Raw genomic sequence first — 7,383 nt, 5'->3', positions numbered from 1 at the left:
GGACACAGAAATCTGGGAGCCTCCTGCAGTAGCCAGAGGGTGAGTGAGTACCTCGAAAGTGGAGGACAGCTGGGCATATTCCTTAATCTCAGCACAGGCAGATCTGAGTTCAAGGCCGATCTGCTTTGCGTAGTGAGTTCCAGGACAGCCAGGGCTATGAAACCTATTTTAAAAAGAAGAAAAACACAGTGGAGCAACACCCCTGACCTGTACAAGCACAACACACAACTTGAGTGGCACCAGCTAGGACTTCAAACTGGCCGCCCCCAGACCTACCATGTGAAACCAAATCTGAGGGTGGGTCAGGCAGGAGGCCCACCTCCTGCTCTGCAGCTGAAGCACCCACCCCAACTCCCCAGGCTGTTCTTGCATGCCAGGAGCACTGCAGCCCCACCCAGCACTCCCTGGCTGAACTCCGCCCCCTGTCCTCAGTGGCTGTAGTGACGTTAGTAGCCATTCCTGCTGTCAAGGGGTATTTATACTGCTGAGCCCACCACTGCACGCAGGTGCTGCCCAGGGCCCCTCTGCTCCAGTCAGAAGGCTTCATTCATCTCTGGGCATCGCTGGCCACTCAGCTAGGGGAAAAGTCACACCTGTGTGGAAATTATACATGGCTGCGTGATGGCTAGAACTGTGAAGTCTGGAGCGTGGCAAATCCAGAACCGGATTATACTGCAGCCTCTTTGTAGGAGAGAGAAACATGCTTTTGTGTTGGTCCCAAGTGTGGGATGGGGAACAGACTAGTGAGAGAGCAGGATGTTTTATTTATTCCCTTAGAAGTTGAACCGCTTTGTTGGGGAGCTTGGATGTTGCCAGCTAAAAAACATCCTAGCAGAGACTCAGAGGAGACTGAACTGGTTCCCCTTCCACTGTTAGAGTTACACTGGGTTTGGGAAGAGGCTCCAAGCCCCACCTCCCCTAGTCACTGTCTTCACCCAGCCCAAAGACCCCTGTTTCTGAGGCCCATTTTTCCCACCTAGGGGCGTGTCAGTTCAGCCCCTTTTTATTTGGGCATTCTAGAGCCCAGTGGCCTTTTTCTTTACAATAGGCACATTTATTGGTCCTTTCCCAACAGGGTCCTCTCTCTCTTGTTCAGCCATCTTTCTTCTCTGGTTTCCCTGACCACCGTGGCCAGGATGCAGTGTAAGCTCTTCTCTCGTCTCCTTTCTTGCCTTAATTCTTTTTCATCCCTTTTTCTTTTCTTTCCTCTTTCTTCCTCAGTGTCCCTGTTATTATATACCTCCTGCGACTTGCGCAGTTTCTCTCAATGTCTTATCCTGGAGACCCTCTGATTTCTGGAGCTTTCTATGAGTATCCTTGCTAGCCTGTTCTATACAAGTCATGGTTACAGTGGCCTTACGTTCTTCGTTGCTCGGGTCATATGGAGTGTACTGCCTCAGGCCTCCATGAGTCGTTCCAGAAACACAGCCAGCAACTCATCTGTGGGCCGCCAGGTGGCGCCTTTGAGACCTGCCAACAGAGCCTGCGATAGACCATGAGGTGCTCCTTACCTTCAGCTGAATTATAATACCAGTCCATCTCTTAAGGGGGAAATTCATCATCTGTAATGGCCAGATTTTGGGTGGGATTCCCATCGTCCCCTGGAACATTTTTCTGAGCCTCGGTGGTGAAAAGGATCTGTAGACATTGCTGGCAATCATCCCAGGTGGGCTGGGCTGATGAGTGAACAGGAAGATTCTAATGAGGTAAGTGCGGCCCTGGGGGTTAGTGGAGAAGGGAGGGTGTTGGGCCTTCCAATTGTAAAGGTCTGCAGAGGAGAAGGGCCACTGTTGCATGGTTTGGTTGCCATGTTCATCTATTGGTCCAAAGGCCCGAAGGGAAAGAGTCACTTTTAGCTCTGGGGAGGTGGCTTGCTTGCTACGGGTTTCCATTGTCAGGCCTGGCTTCTCTGAAAATTTAGGGAGGGGGGAGAGAGATTGGGGGAAGGAGAGGGAGGAGGAGGAGAGGGAGGAGGAGAGGGAGAAAGAGGACAGGGAAGAAGAGATGGAGAAAGAGGAGAGGGGAGCCTTGTGGGCCCTCCTGATGCTCCCCTTGTTAATCTCGGATCGGGGCTGAGGGAGAGGCTGGGGGATATGGTGGTAGTGGATCCAGAAGGAGGAGGTCTGCTGTCCCCGTATCTTGGAGAAACCCTTCCTCTGAACTTCCTTCTGGTTTTCGCTCCTGGACCGCCAAAATCTGGGATAGAGGGGAGGGGAGAAAGAGCCTAATCCAGGAGGGGGGTGTCAGTTGTAGATTCCTTCCAGATGACAACATAGGGAAGCTAGTCCAGGTGTCCAGATGACACCATAGGGAAGCTAGTCCAGGTGTCCAGATGACAACATAGGGAAGCTAGTCCAGGTGTCCAGCAGACCCAATTCTAAGCACAGCCTTCTTAGCAGCCATGGTAGTATTCAAGTCAAACATCCTTGCGGCTGGCCAGCCGGCTCTGAATGAGGGCCATTCGGAGGAACAAAAAGTAATCATCTTGCCCTGTTTAACAACTAAAGACATTTGTGGGCTCCAGTCCTAACTTCAGTCCGATGGCCAAGAACTGTAGTCAAGGGGGTAGATTCTGACTGTCCCAGGCCACAGGCAAAAACACAGCTAGTCAAAGACGCCATTGCTTCATAGTTTGTGACTAACCTGGATTATTCCAAACCTTTAACCTTTATAATATTTAATACCCAATTCTCTCCCACGGCTGTCTTCTGGCAAACTGCACTGATATTGTGGGTTCATCTTCTCTCCTCCTCAAAATGTGTTTTATATCCATATTTTGTTGCAGTAGCTGATTTAATTATACTGGAAAGAGATAATTCTAAAAAAATATTTTTGGCAAAGAACCAGATCTCATAATTCAGCCCTATTCTAAGGTCCAGGTAGATTGGTTATTTCAGACTACTGATTGCTGCCCTATAGCTTATGCCTCATTCTCTGGACAGTTAGACAATCATTACCCACCAGATAAAATAATCCAATTATGCAATTTACATGAATTTATCTTTCCCCTGTGTATTTCAAAATTCCCCTTATCAGAAGCATTTACAGTATTTACTGATGTATCGTCCAACGGACAGGGTGGCTATGTGTTTAATAATCAAACAATTAGGTTTTCTACCTCTTCTAAATCTGCACAGATTGTAGAATTACAAGCAATAATTGCAGTTTTTTTGGACTTTCGCAATGTAGCTTTAAATATATATACTAATAGATCATATTTAGCTAATTCTATCTCACCTTTGGAGACAGCCGCAGAAATAAAGCATGTGTCTGAGGCTGCTTCCTTTTTTCTTCAATGCCAAAACTTTATTAGAAAAAGGTTGTGTCCATTCTTTATTGGACATCTTAGGGCCCATACAGGACTCCCAGGACCTTTATCAGAAGGAAATTAATAAAGCTGATGTGGCAACCAGACTCCTCGGTTCTGTCACCATAACCAATGATGATCTTGTCAACAAAGCCATCCATGCCCATAAATTACATCATTTAAATTCACAAACTTTACAGCTAATGTTCAAAATAATCAGAGAACAAGCATGCCAAATTGTAAAATGGTGCTCCTCTTGTGTCTCCTTACCCCCTACCCCTCATCTGGGTATTAATCCCAGAGGTCTAGTCCCAAATGTAGTCTGGCTGGCAAATGGATGTTACTCACTTAAATGAATTTGGGAATCTCAAATACATACATGTTTGTGTTGATACCTTTAGCAGTTTCATATTTGCCACCCTACAAACTGGGGAAACAGGAAGCATGTCATAGGTTACTTGTTGACAGCCTTTACAGTCCTAGGTTTCCCAGAGATCATTAAAACTGATAACGGTCCTGGCTGTACAGGAAATACTTTCAATCACTTTTGTAAATGCTTAGATATAAAACATATTACAGGACATCCTTATAATCCACAAGGCCAAGGCATTGTTGAACAGGCCAAACTTTCCATCAAAAACACACTTGAAAAAATAAAAAAGGGAGAATGGTACCCCTTTAAAGCATCCCCAAGGAATTTATTATCCTACTCCTTCTTTTAAAATTTTAAACTTTAACCAAGAAGAGACTTGATACCCTATGAGCATATACAGGGGGAGGAAGTCCCCCTCAGTCACAGTCATAGGGGAGGGGAGTAAGGGGAAAATGGGAGGGAGGGAGGAATGGGAGGATACAAGGGATGGGATAACCATTGAGATATAATATGAATAAATTAATAAAAAATTTAAAAAAAGAAATTTCAACTTAGGCAAAAAATAAAATAAAATGAAGGTTAGTTCTTTAAAAAAAAAAAAAAAAAAGATTACCTAAAGAGGAAGAGAGCATTAATGTAAAGGAAGATAAGGTGCATAAGATATGTTGGAGGGGAGTAAAGAATGGGTAAAAAGTATTTAAGCACAGTATCCTGAGTGAAATTATAAATATATATATATTAAAATAAATGAATTAAATTGTGTTTTAAAAAATAAAATAAAAATTTAAACTTAAGATAAAGATGGTCGCTCAGCAGCAGAGTGCTTTTGGCATTCAGAATCTCAAAACACCTACACCACAGTACTATGGAAAGATCCATTAACAAATAGATGGAATGGGCCTCACCCAGTCCTAATATGGGGTCAAGAATCAGTCTGCATCTACTCAAGACAGAGGGATGCAGCTAGGTGGTTGCCTGAAAAGCTGGTTAAGCAAGTGGACAACAATGACTTATCCAGGGAGGAAGCTTCCCCCCAAGAATGGCTCTCCTTCTTCTTTTGGACCAGAATTGTTGTTTTTCTAATGTTTACCCAACTCCCTCTCCTATCTTGGCCTAGGATTGCTTGAGAATACCCTGCAGCTGGCTAAACATCCTGGTTTTGCGGTTTTACCCAGAACTCTGCTTCCTCCCTATATAAGCTGCCCCGGTATGCGCAATAAACGAGACTTGATCGGACTGCCGTGTTGTCTTCATTTCTCGTCTCTTGTCCCTCTCCAGTCCCACTCCCTCTTCCAGGGTCTTCATTGACAGGCCTGCGGTTGGGACAGAATTGTGGGTTTGCTGAGGTCCTTGCTCACTATGCCAGGAGAATCGTTACTCAGAACTGATATCCTTATGGTTTCATTATTCTGCTCTTTAATCTCCTTTTCTATTGTTTGGGTTAGTCGGGTTGTAAGTGAGGTACGCTCTGTTAGTGAGTTCATAATAAAGTATAATTGTTAAGAAAACTGAGCCAGGGGCTGGAGAGATGGCTCAGAGGTTAGGAGCACTGACTGCTCTTCCAAAGGTCATGAGTTCAAATCCCAGCAACCATATGTTGGCTCACAACCATCTATAATGAGATCTGTATACATAATAAATAAATCTTTAAAAAAAAAGAAAAGAAAAGAAAACTGAACCAACACCTCTTCATTGGGGGTGTAAGGAGGTGAAAAGGCAAAGACATGAGGGCTGATCAGAGAACACGCTGTGGTTAGCACCAGAACCAGTTATGTGAGGGAACACCACAACAGGTCCCACACCAGGGCGGAAGACAGCCCACCTGGCCTTCAAGCATAGCCTGGAGAATGTGGGCACCTCTGGGCAAGCTGACCCTGTCCTCATTTGCTCTTAAGCACTTACCCAGCCTCCGGGGGTCTCCATTCTATGGTATTCTAGCTTGGGCAGACCTGGCCACTTCCTAGTTTTAGGGACACTCAGACCAGGAACTTGTGTTATGGAGGTCAAGACTCCTAGGAATAGACTTTAACTTAACTTATAGTTAAATTTATTGAAACTGCTATCAGGATAACCATGTCTGAGATGAACTAGAGACTGCCCTTTGAATTGGGTGAGGGAAGACTTTTTAAAGGGAAACCCACTAGACCTTGAGTATCTGAAAAACAAGCCAAGAGCTGTGCTGCTTTGCAAGGCTAGGTGGTCAAGGCAACCTCAAAATGGTCCTTGAATGTCTGCACAAGCAGGTTACAGAAGCTAAAAAGCAGTTAGTCATAGCATAACAAGCAGATGTCATGGCTGCACATTCCTAGGTGGGTGGGTGGGGTCAATGAGTCCAGGTTATTGGGAATTCCTCTTTCCAGGACTCGAGTTAGAGACAAATGGCTCTGGGTACCAAGTTAGAGTCCTCACATTAAATGGAGGTTCTTAGCCATCACATCCCCCAGTGGCACTATTAGAATGAGTTGTTGGTTTTGTTTTTTGAGACAGGATTTCTCTGTGTAACCCTGGCAGTCTTAAAACTCACTCTGTAGACCAGGCTGGCCTTGAACCTCCCTCCCAAGTGCTGGGATTAAAGGCATGCACCACCACTGCCCACACAGCGGAGTAACCCTTTTTATAACTCTGATCTTCACAAGTATTTGTAAAACTGAAGGCTCCTGGACGCCAGCATGAGCTTTGGTATGTTAACAGGCATCATAAATAGCTATTTGTCCCTTTTGCCAGAAAGGAAGTGACTCCTTTTGGCAGAGGGGAACTAGTTTCCTTTGGACCGAACATTCCAGCCTTTTGTTAGTGATAAGGGACCATGTACTTACTCTGTCTTCTATAACTGCATTTTAGCAAAAATTGAAACTTTGTTGTCATGCCACAGGAAGGCCAGGAAGCTGCTCCAAGGCTGGGGTGGGGCAGGGCACAGCTGGCTTGCTGCCCAGTTCTGCTGGACGGTGTGGAGCAGGTCTGCAATGCTGGCCCAAAGCAGGGCTCAAGCCGGTAGGAAACTTTGTTAGAAACATTTGGCTTACCTCAGATTTCAGCAAGTACAGGGACTGCAGTCATTCTGGATCAGTTTGCCGTCTGTAGTTGATTGGGAATCTGCTGGGACTTTAGTTGGGGAAGCTTAAGCTGTTGATTGACAGGACTTATCTGGAGTCTGGTTGACAGGAGCGTTTGAGTTGAGACTCTGAAGCTCACATGAATATTTAAAGTCTACAAAAAGAGATGAAAGTTTTTAGAGATGTCACCATCACCACTGTGTGCAGTCTGCATTGAAATCCTCATTGTAGAAAAAGCGGCTTACCAGAGTCTCTAAAACTGCTGGGGTAGACTCATGCTTTCAAGCCATTCCAAAAACTTGGGGACCCAAACAGGGAGCCTGGGTTAAAGGCATGACCACTCTTTCCTCTGCCTGGGGAGCTGGGTGTATAGATTGGTCAGCAGAGTTTTCAGCACAATTACTTTTTTAGACCATTACAACTTGCATTTATATCCCTTAGATCAACCCCCTCAGACCCTCACAACTTGCTTAAATTCTCCTATTCTCAGACCTTTACAGCTTGCATTTATATACCCTAAATCATTTCTCTAGACCCTCATAACTTTTTTTTCTTTTGAAACAGGTTTTTCTTTTGTAGCCTTGGCTGTCTTGGGCTTGTTTTGAAGACTAAGCTGGCCTGGAACTGGCAGTGATTTGCCTGCCTCTGCC

Source organism: Acomys russatus, chromosome 17, assembly GCF_903995435.1.
Source record: "Acomys russatus chromosome 17, mAcoRus1.1, whole genome shotgun sequence".
In the NCBI taxonomy this organism is placed as follows: Eukaryota; Metazoa; Chordata; class Mammalia; order Rodentia; family Muridae; genus Acomys; species Acomys russatus.
The sequence above is the reverse complement of the archived record's forward strand: the minus strand, read 5'-3'. Positions refer to the sequence as shown.